Source organism: Pelophylax lessonae (genome assembly GCF_965119305.1).
Source record: "Pelophylax lessonae genome assembly, chromosome: 5".
Lineage (NCBI taxonomy): Eukaryota > Metazoa > Chordata > Amphibia > Anura > Ranidae > Pelophylax > Pelophylax lessonae.
Window position 1 is genome coordinate 10,743,480 of NC_138772.1, and position 15,793 is coordinate 10,759,272.

The window sequence follows — 15,793 nt, forward strand, 5'->3', positions numbered from 1 at the left end:
CTGACCCAGAGAGGAGGTGTAGATTGAAAATAGGAGGGGTCCAAGAACAGAGCCTTGGGGGACCCCAACAGAGAAAGCAAGAGGAGAGGAGGAAGTAACACTTTAGTAACACTTTAACCACTTACCCGCTGGGCACTTATAACCAGATCAATTTTCAGCTCTCAGTGCACTCACATTTTGAATGACAATTACTCAGTCATGCAACACTGTACCCATATGAAAGTTTTGTCCTTTTTTTCATGCAAATAGAGCTTTCTTTTGGTGTTTTTTTTTTTTTTAATTGTTGCGCTATGAATAAAAAAAGACCTGAAAATTTTGTAAAAAAAATGCATTTTTCTTTGTTTCGGTTTTAAAATATTGTGAATTTAGTCATTTTTATTCATAAATTTTGGTAAAAATAAACCGAATACTTATATATTATTTGGTCTTTGTGAGGGTTATAGAGTCTACAAGCTATGGTGCCAATCATTGAAAATTGATCACACCTAATCACACCTGATGTACTGACAGCCTATCTAAATTCTTGAGACCCTAACAAGCCAGGAAAGTACAAAAATCCCCCAAAATGACCCCTTTTTGGAAAGTAGACATTTCAAGGTATTTAGTAAGAGGCATGGTGAGTTTTATAAAGTTGTTATTTGTTCCCACAAGTCTTTGCAAAATGAAGATTTTTTCTTTATTTTTATTTTTTCCACAAAATTGTCATATTACTAAGTTATTTCTCTGACATGGCATAGGCATACTTGCAACTACACCCCCAAAATACATTCTGCTACTCCTCCTGAGTATGGCGATACCACATCTTTTACACAGCCTGGCCACATACAGCGGCCCAACATGCAAGGAGCACCTCCAGTCATTCTAGGAGCATAAATTATTTATTTAATTTCCTGACTTCCACTTTTGAAGGCCCTAGAGCATCAGGATAATGGAATTACCCACAAAATTACCCCATTTTGGAAAGCAAACACCCCAGCGCATAATCTAGGAGGTATTGTATGTCAAGTTTTTGGAAAATCTGGAAAGAAAATGAAAACGCATTTTTTTTTCACAAAGTTGTCAATTTATAAGATACTTCTAACACATAGCATGTACATAGCAAAAATGACACCCCAAAATACATTCTGCTACTCCCCACGGATGGGCATGATTGAGGTATAGATTGGCATGATTGAGGCATAGATGAGGCACAGATGGGCATGACTGAGACATGGATGAGCATGATTTAGGCATAGATGAGGCACAGATTGGCATGACTGAGGCATGGATAGGCATGATTGAGGCACAGATAAGGCACAGATTGGCATGATTGAGGCATGGATGAAGCATACATTGGCATGATTGAGGCATGGTTGAGGCACAATTGAGGCACGGATCAGGCAGGGGTGAGCAGTGCTCAAGTCTCCCTCCTCTCCTCGCACAATGTACTGATTGCTGTGTACAGTGTGCGAGGAGAGAACTGAACCGGACATGCGCCAGTTTGTTGAAAACTGATAGTTTCGTCAATGGACGGAGTGATCACGTGGTAAAGGGCTGCTATAATTGGCCCTTTACCTGATGCGTGGGGGGGGGGGGTGGGACAGGAAGCGCGATTCTGGGAGGACATCCCTGTACGCCCTCCCAGAATAAGCCGTAGCTGTCACTCGGCTATGGCCCGGTCAGCAAGTGCTTAAACTTTTTTATCCTAGTAACAGGGTCACTTTAAGGCTGGGTTCACACTGATGCGATGCCCCCACCCCCAACCCCAACCCCCACATACAAATCGGTTCATAGAAAGCAGTGTGGACTGTGGAATTGGATGGTATCGGATCGCATGGGTCTAAACAACCATGCGATCTAATTCCAGTGCGAACGGAAAAAAAACGGGTCCTGCACCATTTTGGTCCAAATGTGATGCGATTTCAGCTGTACAAACTGTATGGCTGAATTTATATCGCACAGACATAGCATGTGATGTGTACAGAAATACGGTGCGAATCACATGCAATGTCTGCAATGGTATGAGTGTGAACCCGGCCTAAAGGAAATTAAAAAGTTGTTTCGAATCTTTTCAAATCTGCAGCTTTTTTTTTTAAATACAGTGCCTTGAAAAAGTATTCACACCCCTTGAAATTTTCCACATTTTGTCATGTTACAACCACAAACGTAAATGTATTTTATTGGGATTTTATGTGATAGACCGACACAAAGTGGCCATAATTGTGAAGTGGAAGGAAAATGATAAATTATACAAATAAATCTGTGAAAAGTGTGGCTGCATTTGTATTCACCCCCCTGAGTCAATATTTTGTAGAACTGCCTTTCCCTGCAATTACAGCTGCAAGTCTTTTTGGGGATGTCTCTACAGCTTTGCACATCTAGAGAGGACATTTTTGCCCATTTTCCTTTGCAGAATATCTCATCTCTGTCAGATTGGATGGAGAGCGTCTGTGAACAGCAAATTTCAAGTCTTGCCACAGATTCTCAATGTGATTTAGGTCTGGACTGTGACTGGGCCATTCTAACACATGAATATGCTTTGATGTAAACCATTCCATTGTAGCTCTGGTTGGATGTTTCGGGTCGTTGTCCTGCTGGAAGGTGAACCTCCGCCCCGGTCTCAAGTCTTTTGCAGACTCTAACAGGTTTTCTTCTAAGAATGCCCTGTATTTGGCTCCATCCATCTTCCCATCAACTCTGACCAGCTTCCCTGTCCCTGCTGAAGAAAAAGCATCCCCACACCATGATGCTGCCACCACCATGTTTCACAGTGGGGATGGTGTGTTCAGGGTGATGTGCCAAGTTAGTTTTCCCCCACACATAGAGTTTTCCTTTTAGGCCAAAAAGTTCAATTTTGGTCTCATCTGAGCAGAGCTCCTTCTTCCATGTTTGCTGTGTCCCCACATGGCTTCTCACAAACTGCAAACGGGACTTCTTATGGCTTTCTTTCACCAATGGCTTTCTTCTTCTCACTCTTCCATAAAGGGCAGATTTGTGGAGCGCACGACTAATAGTTGTCCTGTGGACAGATTCTCCCACCTGAGCTGTGGATCTCTGCAGCTCCTCCAGAGTTCCCATGGGCCTCTTGGTTGCTTCTCTGATGAATGCTCTCCTTGCCCGGCCGGTCAGTTTAGGTGGACGGCCATGTCTTGGTAGGGTTGCAGTTGTGTCATTCCGTTTTCATTTTCCAATGAAGGATTGAACAGCGCTCCATGAGATGTTCAAAGCTTGGGAGATTTTTTTTTAATAACCTAACCCTGCTTTAATCTTCTCCACAACTTTATCCCTGACCTGTCTGGTGTGTTCCTTGGCCTTCGTGATGCTTTTTGTTCACCCAGGTTCTCTAACAAACCTCTGAGGGCTCTGAGAATGCCCCTTTTGGATATGGACTCTATCCCCTATTTGAACACATATTATTCACCTTGTTGAAGAAGACTTTACCATTTTTTATATACTCAATTTTTGCTCCTTTATTGTGTTTTATAGAGGTTGCTTGTTTGCACATTTGTCACTTTGCACCTTATTGGGTTTTACACAGTTAAATACATACTAAATATTGTATGTTTATACACTGAAGAAAACTATAAAACGCAACACTTTTGTTTTTGCCCCCATTTTTCATGAGCTGAACTTGCGGATCTGAGCCCCCGTTCACACTGGGGCGACCTGTCAGGTGACCTGGTCGCCTGACAGGTCGCCGTAGGTCGCCTTCCATAGAGAAGCTGCGGACCCGTTCTAATAGGAGCGACACAAGTCGCTCCGACTTAGAAAAAGGGTCCGGAGCTTCTTTGGGGCGACCAGGAGCGACCTGCATAGACTTCAATGTTATGAAGTCCGTGCTGGCCGCTCCTAGGTCGCGGGGCGAGCAGCGCGCCGCGACCTATGAGGTCGCCCGGCAAAGTAGTGTCACCCCAGTGTCAACGGGGCCTAAGACTTTTTCTATGTACACAAAAGGCAGATTTCTCTTAAATATTGCTCACAAATCTGTGTAAATCTGTGTTATTGATCACTTCTCCTTTGCCGAGATAATCCATCCACCTCACAGGTGTGGCATATCAAGATGCTGATTTGACAGCATGATTATTGCACAGGTGGGCCTTAGGTTGGCCACAATAAAAGGCCTCTCTAAAATGTGCAGTTTTACTGTATTGGGGGGGGGGGGGTCCGAAAACCAGTCAGTATCTGGTGTGACCACCATTTGCTTCATGCAGTGCAACACCTGTCCTTCGCATAGAGTTGATCAGGTTGGTGATTGGTTCCTGTGGAATGTTGGTCCTCTCCTCTTCAATGGCTGTGTGAAGTTGCTGGACATTGGCAGGACCTGGAACATGCTGTCGTATATGCCGATCCAGAGCATCCCAAACATGCTCAATGGGTGACATGTTCGGTGAGTATGCTGGCCATTCAAGAACTGGGATGTTTTCAGCTTCCAGGAATGGTGTACAGATCCTGGCACCATGGGGCCGCGCATTATCATAGTGCAACATGAGGTGATGGTCGTGGATGAATGGCACAACAATGGGCCTCAGAAACTCGTCACGGTATCTCTGTGCAATCAAAATGCCATCAATAAAATGCAACTGTGTTCACTGTCCATAAGATATGCCTGCCCATACCATAACCCCACAGCAACCATGGACCACTCAATCCACAACATACGCCTGCCCATACCATAACCCCACCTCCATCATGGGCCACTCCATCCATAACATACGCCTGCCCATACCATAACCCCACCGCCACCATGGGCCACTCAATCCACAACATACGCCTGCCCAAACCATAACCCCACCGCCACCATGGGCCACTCAATCCACAACATACACCTGCCCATACCATAACCCCACCGTCACCATGGGCCACTCCATCCATAACATACGCCTGCCCATACCATACCATAACCCCACCACAACCATGGGCCACTCCATCCACAACGTTGACATCAGCAAACCGCTCACCCACACAACGCCATACACGTTGTCTGCCATCTGCCCTGTACAGTGAAAACTGGGATTCAACCGTAAAGAGAGCACCTCTCCAAAGTGCCAGACACCATTGAATTTGAGCATTTGTCCACTCAAGTCGGTTACGACGACAAACTGCGGTCAGGTGAAGACCACAACGAGGACGATGAGCATGCAGATGAGCTTCTCTGACAAGGTTTCTGACAGTTTGTGCAGAAATTCTTTAGTTATGCCAACCGATTGTTGCAGCATCTGTCCGGGTGGCTGGTCTTAGACCATCTTGGAGGTGAAGATGCTGGATGTGGAGGTCCTGGGCTGGTGTGGTTACACGCAGTGCCATCTTAAGAGCATTATAGGCCCCCGGGCAATGCAGTGCACTGGGGCCCTTCCTACACAATCGCTCACGAGAATAAAAATGCGAATTATCGATAAGGCGATATTTATTGGTAGATGTACGTTGATCCCGCGCAGGAAGCTAGGGGGCAAGCGTGCGCTGCCGGCGGCGCGCTCCTGCCCCACTTGGCAGCGGGGAAGGTGGCTTTGATTACGGTGGAGAGCACTGGGGGGACAGGGAAAACCAGGGGGGTGGAGAGCACAGAGGGAGGGGGGGAACTGGAAATCACTGATGGGGGAGCCAGGGAGCACAGGGGGGTGGAGTGCACTGGGGGAGCCAGAGATCATAGGGGGAAAGCTGAAGAACACCAGGGGGCTAAATAGCACCGGGGGGGCTAAAGAGCGCTGGGGGGACCAGAGTACTGGGGGTGTTTAGAGCACTGGGGGGGGTATTTAGAGTACTGGGGGGTGTTTAGAGCGGGCGGGGTGTTAAGAGCATGGGGGGATGTTAAGAGCAGGGGGGGTGTTAAGAGCATGGGGGGTGTTAAGAGCACTGGGGGGTGCTAAGAGCACTGGGGGGTGTTAAGAGCACTGGGGGGGTGTTAAGAGCACAGCGGGGGGTGTTAAGAGCACTGGGGGGGTGCTAAGAGCACTGGGGGGTGTTAAGAGCACAGAGGAGGTGTTTAGAGCACAGGGGGGTGTTAAGAGCAGAAGGGTGTTAAGAGCAGGGGGGTGTTAAGAGCACTGGGGGGTGTTAAGAGCAGGGGGGGCTGGAAAGCACTAGGGGGCCAGCAAGTTGTATAGGAGGGGGATGGGACAGCTGCATATAGATGAAGTGATCCTTCCATATTCCTCCTGCTGCCGCTGAATGACTGCAGGAGGCAGAGGAGAATCAGCCATTCAGTGGCAGCAGGAGGAATACGGAAAGATGAATTCCTCTATATGCAGCTGTCCCATCCCCTCTTCTATCCAGTCACACACAAGGCTACTCATCTTCTTCCCGCCGGCCGCCGCCCCCGCTATAGAGAGAATTAAAAAAAAAAAAAAAGCAGCAGTCTCATTACATTGCCGCCGCAAGAGCACACAGAGAATGAATGGAGGAGGTGGGTGGAGCCATTCTAGGCACGGAGGAGGACGAGGAGGATCCTCCCCCGCTGTGCATGCCAGGTCCTATCCTCCAGACGTCACTGGTCGTTAGATGCGAATCGGCTGGCCATCTTAGCAACCAGTGTAGCGCAGAGCCTGAAGCTACAGCAGCTGGCGCCCGCAGTGGAGCAGGCTGATCTGGGGGGGGGGGCTAGACCACCAGGTAAATTAAACTGGGGGGGACAGATGTGGGTAAATTGCCACCCTGCATTGGGCCCCTTGGCAAGTGGGGCCCCCGGGCAACCGCCGGGCGTGCCTATTCGGAAAGACGGCCCTGGTTACACGTGGTCTGTGGTTGTGAGGCTGGTTGGATGTATGGCCAAATTCTCTTAAATGCCTTTGGAGTCGGCTTATGGTAGAAAAATGAACATTCAATTCACGGGCAACAGCGCTGGTGGACATTCCTGCAGTCAGCATGCCAATTGCACGTTCCCTCAAAACTTGCCACATCTGTGGCATTGTGCTGTGTGATAAAACTGCACATTTTAGAGTGGCCTTTTATTGTGGCCTAACCTGTGCAATAATCATGCTGTCTAATCAGCATCTTGATATGCCACACCTGTGAGGTGGATGGATTATCTCGGCAAAGGAGAAGTGATCACTAACACAGATTTGTGAACAATATTTGTGAGAAATAGGCCTTATGTACATAGAAAAAGTCTTAGATCTTTGAGTTCAGCTCATGAAAAATGGGGGCAAAAACAAAAGTGTTGCGTTTATAATTTTGTTCAGTGTATGTAGCACTTTATATGTCAGATCATTTTAAGCAATTTCATGTGTATGTTTATAGCGCGGCACTTTTCTTTTTTCTTGCTTTGGACAATATTGTTGTATTGTAGTGCCAGCAGCTGTTCTCTATAAAATAGTGCAAGTGGGGTTGTGAACGGCGCTACCGTTTTTCAAGAGATAGCAATATTATATTGGTTTAGCGTGAATGGTGATACCACTTAATGTGTGCCGTGAATAAATGAATAAATAAATTTTAAAGTGCAATCTTATAAAATGCTGTATAAAAATATTGTATAAAAATCAATAAGAATAGATTATATAAATGCCTTGTATCTTAAATTATTAGTGATAAAGTGCATAAGTGCTAGTGCAAAGAAAGGAGAGACACAAGGCTGAAATAAATTAGTGAATTTTATTTATAAAAAGACCAGGTGAAGCATATATCTATCCTCACTATGAACCAGAGGTGATGGTGTTTAGTGAAGAGAAAAGAAGTAAATGCTGCTGTGAGCAAACGAAAAAAACGTATAACTGAAATTAATAGGTGTAAGATGAATAGGATAAATGAATTAATGTGATGAATTCGGGTTGCAACAACCTGCGTGACTGCTAGGTGTCGCACCCTGCTATATGACCTGATATCAGTTGCAGGAGGGTACCGTGTATGGGTTCCGCTGTCCCCTCTGACTTTCTGGTGGGTCTGCGTGTTCCTCAGAAAGAAGAAAGGAGACCCCTAGGTACCATATCCAAACAACATGATAAAAAAATGTAGAGACTCACAGGGAGATTCGAGGCTGTCCGCGATCAGTGTTGTGTGGCCGGGAAGCTTCCGCGTTCCACGGCTCTGGCTCCGGGTGCCGGAAATTACGTTAGACGTCGCTGACTCCGCCCTACCGGTTTCGTCACAAGACGTCTACTAGGACCCGCTCCTAGTAGACGTCTTGTGACGAAACCGGTAGGGCGGAGTCAGCGACGTCTAACGTCATTTCCGGCACCCGGAGCCAGAGCCGTGGAACGCGGAAGCTTCCCGGCCACACAACACTGATCGCGGACAGCCTCGAATCTCCCTGTGAGTCTCTACATTTTTTTATCATGTTGTTTGGATATGGTACCTAGGGGTCTCCTTTCTTCTTTCTGAGGAACACGCAGACCCACCAGAAAGTCAGAGGGGACAGCGGAACCCATACACGGTACCCTCCTGCAACTGATATCAGGTCATATAGCAGGGTGCGACACCTAGCGGTCACGCAGGTTGTTGCAACCCGAATTCATCACATTAATTCATTTATCCTATTCATCTTACACCTATTCATTTCAGTTATACGTTTTTTTCGTTTGCTCACAGCAGCATTTACTTCTTTTCTCTTCACTAAACACCATCACCTCTGGTTCATAGTGAGGATAGATATATGCTTCACCTGGTCTTTTTATAAATAAAATTCACTAATTTATTTCAGCCTTGTGTCTCTCCTTTCTTTGCACTAGCACTTATGCACTTTATCACTAATAATTTAAGATACAAGGCATTTATATAATCTATTCTTATTGATTTTTATACAATATTTTTATACAGCATTTTATAAGATTGCACTTTAAAATTTATTTATTCATTTATTCACGGCACACATTAAGTGGTATCACCATTCACGCTAAACAAATATAATATTGCTATCTCTTGAAAAACGGTAGCGCCGTTCACAACCCCACTTGCACTATGTTATTTCCAACCCAACTTGTTGGGTTTGGTTGTTGGCAGCTTACACCGTCTGTTTCTGCATTCACCTTATTAATCCATAGCGCTGGTCACCTTTGTTTTAATTAGCTGTTCTCTATGACAGTAGCGCATTCATTTTTTACATAAATCCAGTGTTATTTGTTCCAACATTTATTATTGCAGCAACTGATTACTAGGTCTGTTCATCGATTACAAGATGGATGTTTTTTGAATATAGGACCCTAATATAAATATAATAATATATATATACATATATATATATATATATATATATATATATATATATATATATATATATATATATATATATATATATATATATAATATAATGAATCAATAATTAATGATTATAATAAATAATATAATATATATACATACTATATAATAAAAAAAATATATATATATACGTATATATATATATATATATATATATATATATATATATAAAATAAAATATATAATTATATAATAATATAATATAAACTAACCCTAATACCGAGGGAGTATTTGTAGCTATAGGCACAGATACAGAATTAGGTGGTTTATTTTTTAGAGCTTTTTAGAGCAGTATATTAACCGCTTTATGACGCGCAGTTATACTGCGGCAGGCAGCCGCTCCTGTGCGAACCGCAGTAACTATACGTTGGTCGCGCACAGGAGGGTAGGGGGCGAGCTTGCGCTGCCAGCAGCAAGCTCCCGCCCCTTCTCATCAGCGGGGAAGCCGATGCAGCGGGCAGGTGGCTCAGATTGCCGCCTGACACCCGCGATCGCTCCCCGCTGAGAGAGAAGAACGGTCAGCTGTTGTAAACACTGACCATTCTTCTCCCTGGAATGATCACAGAGCGCCTGTGATCCTTCTATATAAGATCACAGGTCTCTGTGGTCATTTCAGAAGCCACCCCCCCCCCCCACAGTTAGAATCACTCCCCTAGGCTCACATTTAACCCCTTGATCACCCATGTTAACCCCTTCCCTGCCAGTGTCATTATTACAGTAACAGTGCATATTTTTAGCACTGATTACTGTAGTAATGTCACTGGTCCCCCCAAAAGTGTCAAAAACGTCAGTTAGGGGTCCGATCTCTCCACCACAATGTTACAGTCCCAAAAAAATCACAGATCGCCGCCACTACTAGTAAAAAAAAAACAATAAAAATGACATAAATCTTTCCCGCAGTTAGTGGATGCAATAACTTTTGTGCAAACCAATCAAAATACGCTTATTGCAATTTTTTTTACCAAAAATATGTAGCAGAAAACAAATTGGCCTAAAATGTTAAAAAATTTTGATTTTAAATTTTTTTTTTGGAAATGTTATATAGCAGAATGTGAAAAATATATATATTTTTTCAGAATTGTCGCTCTTAAAAATCTCTATTTGTGGGAAAAAAGGACATCAATTTAATTTGTGCACAGCTTCGCACGACCGCACAATTGTCCGTTAAAGTAACGCAGTGCCGAATCGCAAAATATGGCCTGGGTATTAAGGGGGCAAATCACTTCCGGCCCAGAAGTGTTTAAGGAACTTATGGTCCCTAGAGGCCTATGATGAGATATACATCCCCAACAAGGAGACTCTGAAATAGAGACCTGGTTTAGATATTTCAACGAGGCTGGTACTATATTCTTGGGTTTCTTGGTCGACAAAAAGCAGAGCAGATTAACCGCTATCGACCAAGCGATCAAAGAATTAAAAGAACAAATTACCAGTAGAATATGTTTCCCGCCAAAGGATTTGACAAAAGATTGAAGTTTTGTCCTCCTAAAAAAACATAATAAATTTGACCCCCATCCTATAATCCCCCTGGCCCTATGGCCCCCCTCCATCAACATTTTTAAAGATTTAGTTTTAAAAGATTTAGAGAAGTTACCCACCAAAAATATACGCGAACACCCAGAACTTAGGTTTAAGACAGCTTTGTGACAGAAAAAAATGAGTCATGATCGCCCGGCCGACAAAGGTGGAAGGATCATAGTATTAGGCAAAACTGACTATTTAAAGGAGATGTCTAGAATATCGAGTGATGGTGAGACTTACAATCAACTGTCATACAATCCCACTACTCATTTTAAAAGGGAATTAGTCAAACTAGTAAACAAAGGTGTTGACAGAGGTGGCCTGTGGCCCCTAGGATCCCTGTTATGTACTACCTCCGGAAGCTGCATAAGAATCCCATCTGCCCCCGGGGACAGTCCATAATAAGTGGTTTTGACTCTGTCACGTCTCGTATTGGACGACATATGGATTTCTACTTACAACCCTTAGTGAAAAAGAAACCCTCATATTTGAGGGACACTAAAGATATGATTAAACTATTAGAGAACATAGACTTTTGGGAAGGCTCCTTATTGGCCACTGCTCATGTGGCAGCTCTCTATATGTGTATACCATATAATTTAGGTTTGATGGCTGTTAAACACTATTTGTCTAATGATGACTCCCCTACCCATAGTCCAACAGGACTTTATTATGGAACTTTTGGATTTTGCAACCAAACATAATTATTTTTGGTTTGAAAAACATTTTTTATTTACAACAGAAGGGAGTTGCCATGGGAGCCAAGTTCGCCCCAAGTTTGGGGAATCTATTTATGGCCAAGTGGGAGGAAGATGTCATCTATGCCCATGTGAGGCCTGAATTGGTCCTCTGGGCTAGATATATAGATGACATCCTCCTCCTAAGGAACAGCGATCTTGATTCTTTAAAGAATTTTATGACTCATTTAAATAACAACGATAACAACCTATGAGGCAAGTAAAGAAAAAATATGTTTCCTAGATCTCGAAATAGCAGTAGTTAATAACAGTTTAGAAATTAAGACATATTTCAAGCCTATGGACTGTAATGGGTATATCCGGGTGGACAGTTGCCACTACAAGGCTTGGTTGAAATATGTCCCAGTTGTGACGCAATTGCACTAATCCCTCCGACTTTGATTGTCAGGCACAGATATTGAAACAGAGATTCATAGAGAAGGGCTATAACAATGCAGCCATTGATATGGAGATATCAAAAGCGTCTAATGTAGATAACAATACTTTGTTGGAAGACAAACCCCATCAAATTAAGGACATTAAATTCCAATGGTCTTTCTTCACTTCTTTTTCCATCCAACATAAACAAATTAAGAACATCCTAAACAAACATTTGGATGTTGTTAAAAATTATCACATTTTGGGCCCTACCCTCCCTGAACATGCTAGAGGGATTTATAGGGGCGCATCCTCATTACCCACAAAAATATTGTCTATCTGCTAACATTTCCTTGCAAAAAACTGTATATAGGGCTTATGCTACATTCACACCTGAGCATAGCGTTTTCGCGTGTTTTTTACCGCGATTTTACCGCGATTTACAGGCGTTTTTACAGGCGTTTTTTGTGCAGGCGTTTTTAGATTGAATAGAGACCAATGGAAAACGCCTGTAATCTGCCCAAAAAGAAGCTCATGTACTTTTTTGAGCGTTGGGCGTTTTGCTCACGCATTCAGGTGTGAATGTAGCCTTATAGACAAATATACACTACCTTGGAGGGGTGGTTCTGCTGTTAGAGGTGTTTCACGGTTGGAAACGTTTTGGATCTATGAGCTCAGATCCTTTTGGCCATATGGCATTAATGTCGAATGGGACATCAATGCCTTTATCAATAGGGAATGAGCTCATGGGAAAGGGGGCGGGAATTTCTTCTTTTTCCCCCCTTTTTTGAAAACATATTTAGTTATAAATTGGATTGAGTTTTTATATGTATTTTAGTCTTTGACTGTTATTTTATTCTTAATTATATATTTTTACGTATTGATTGTCATTATTATTTCTCTGTCGCTCATTGACAGACGCAGTCCTCTTGATTAATAACACATTGGGTTATACTGCCCTCTACAGGAGTAGGACACTAGACGGAAGACGCAGTCCCAGAGGGTATATCCTCTCCCTCTCTGCTACAGGAAGTCAGTTTTTTTCTGTCTAGTTAGGAGTAAGGACCTAAGTTCCTTGCTGGGATCTTTGGTCCTGGCAGGATATTTTTTTAGAAAAACGTTTTATTAGGCAGCTTTTTTCTCCCGTGTTCCTGTGAGATCTTCAAGCAAGTACGCTGAAACTGGGCGACGGGCTGGATGTTGAGATCCAGTGGTCACCCCAGTCAGCCTGCGAGCGCGTGCAGGCCCTAGCTCCGTGCTGGGTCGGCCGCGACATAGTCCCACTGGACGGGGACTGACCCTGCGAGTTAAACGTCTCGCCTGGAGAGGGGTTCTGTCAGGAGTTGGCGCCCGCCTGGTCCGGTATGGTGAGTATAATGTTCCCCCTCTCCCCCTACGGGTGTGTTGGTGGACGCGGGCCCCTCCCTAGGATGGTCACTATCCTATAACAGGTTACAAATCCCCCATTTGAGTGTGATTTTGTATATAAGAAACCAGGAGGCTTGGTTTGGGAGCTGACTATCTAAGGTCACTGTATGAGGGTGCACTGTTTAAGGACCATGACTGAAGTCAGTGGCTGTGAATGATGGCCATGTATGGGGGATAGATCCTACCTGATCATAAGGCTGCAATACAGGCCGATGCCTGGGCCTAGATTACTGCCATCCGCAGGAGTCCGCAGGTCGCCATCCTCCCACACCTCCCGCAGGCCGCACAGGCCGATACCATCCTCCGCAGGCCGCACATTGCAGCAGGCCGCCGCCATCTTCCCATAGGTGACAGGCCGCCGCCATCTCCCTCAGGTCGCGCGAGGCCGCCATTTTGGCGTAGCCTCGTGTCTCCTGCATGGGGGCGGCCATTTTGAAAACACCCAGCTACCTCGAGGAGGAGCAGGGCAGTGCCGAGAGGCGTGTAAAGGGGCGGAGCCGCCTCCTTTACCCGGGAAAAGTGCAAAAAGACTTCCTGTCTGTAACAAGACAGCGCTGAGAGCAGGTGGATAAAACTTCTGTGCATCAGGTGGTGAGCCTTGGGGTCTCTCTCTCTCTGTGGGGTCCGGAACAGGTACACTGAGGGGCGCTGTTGCGCTGAGGGATTACAACGAAAAAAAAAAAAGTTTTTTTTTGCAATTAATTTTTTTTTGGTTTGCTGGCAAGTGTCTTGTATAATCATGGACCCTGCCACACATGTATCCTCAACTGATCCCCTCGAGGTGGCCACAGGGCCCTCCAGTACCCCACTTGTAATTGATGCATTATCTACAATTTTGGAGTCTTTGGTATCCCGGGTGGAGGTGGCCTGTCAGGGACGGGGGTCCAGAAAGCGACCCCCGCCTACCCCTATTTCATCTGATACTTCAGATACAGATTCTGAGCTGGTCATCGCAGCTGCATGTCCTTCTTCTGGGGCTGTTGTCTCAGGTAATGTCTCCTCAGACAGTGAGTCCCACCCCTCTTTTGTGGCACTGCTTTGTGACGTCCCAATGTGTTATTAATCAAGAGGACTGCGTCTGTCAATGAGCGACAGAGAAAAATTGATTTTTGTAAAATCTTACCGTAAAATCCTTTTCTCTTAAGCTCATTGACAGACGCAGTACCCGCCCCTCTGTTTTTGAGTTGGGTTGGGTTAAATTCTCTAACACTGCTTTGTGACATAACTGACTTCCTGTAGCAGAGAGGGAGAGGATATACCCTCTGGGACTGCCCCTAGGGTATGGCCAGAACGTTTTCCTTCCATCTAGTGTCCTACTCCTGTAGAGGGCAGTATAACCCAATGTGTTATTAATCAAGAGGACTGCGTCTGTCAATGAGCTTAAGAGAAAAGGATTTTACGGTAAGATTTTACAAAAATCCATTTTTTTCACTGCATATGGTCTGCAAATGAACGTATTGATTTGGTATGAATATGGTACATCGAAACACTTTTTCATATACACAGTCTTTGCTTCTTTATTGTGTTATATATAGGTTGCTTATTTGCACATTTGTCAATTTGCACCTTATTTGGTTTTTCACAGTTACATACTAAATATTGTATGTTTATATGTAGAATTTTATGTTAGATCATTTTAAGCAATTTCATGTGTAGGTTTATAGCGGGGCGCTTTTCTTTTTAGTTGCTTTGGACATAATTGTTTTATTGTAGTACCAGCAGCTGTTCTCTATGACAGTAGTGCAGTCATTTTTTACACAAATCCAGTGATATCTCCTGGATGTGTTGCCTCTCTCTCCTGCTGTCCTCACACTTGCTACTTGCCTCCAGGAAAGGATTCCTCTGTGTCTGGTAGAAGTCCCTTCAGCACTTGAGTCCAAGGCCCGAGGTCGCCCCCCGAACTAGGAGGCACCCTCAAGGGCCACTGACAGCCCCCTCAGCACTCCATCTCCATCTTCCACCCAACTGCCCCTGCTGGCAGGATGCAAGAGTGTTTAATAGGTGCCCGCTGCCTGCCAGCCCACTTGCTGGGGATTGGCTGGGGCCCTCCTTAGTACTCCAAGCAGCTCCTTCTAGACTCTTTCTAGACTCCACCTTCTACTTCTGGAAGCTTCTCCAAGGTTCCAGAGAGCAGGAGGAGTTACCAGAGATGCTGCTTGTTGAGTCATCCAGCCTCCCTGAGTCACTTAGCCCTGACCCAGATTCAACCCAGGCCTGGCTCTCAGCCAATTTACCTACTCTAACAACTATTCACAACTAACACACTAGAGGGTGCTACACATCAAGAACGTGTTAAAAACTTGCATGCAAAAACACATCCCTAATAAATTTGAAGTGAGTTTTTGTGGCGTGAACCGGCCCTAAAGATGAAATGTACTAAATTTGCCTGCTAAAAGGCGCTACGTATTATGGGGGATTACTAAAACATGCTGACTTGACCTTGGACTCTGACAGTGACCACTAACCTAGTGTCAAGGTCATACCTTGTCCTTCTGTTGGCAGCCATCTTGGACATGTGCAGACTGCTCCCTCTTATAAACTCTGATTGCATCATCACTTGTCTGTCG

At 44.6% G+C, this 15,793-nt stretch overlaps 1 protein-coding gene across 1 annotated transcript in view; it reads left to right on the plus strand.

Annotated features, from left to right (window-relative positions):
- Nucleotides 1-15,725: 15,725 nt before the first annotated feature.
- Nucleotides 15,726-15,793, plus strand: part of LOC309556405 (pentraxin fusion protein-like) — a gene marked incomplete at its 3' end in the record, with an annotated part of 30,452 nt that continues 30,384 nt past the window's right edge. The window contains exon 1 of the mRNA XM_082258868.1: nt 15,726-15,735. The remainder of the gene's footprint in view (nt 15,736-15,793) is intronic.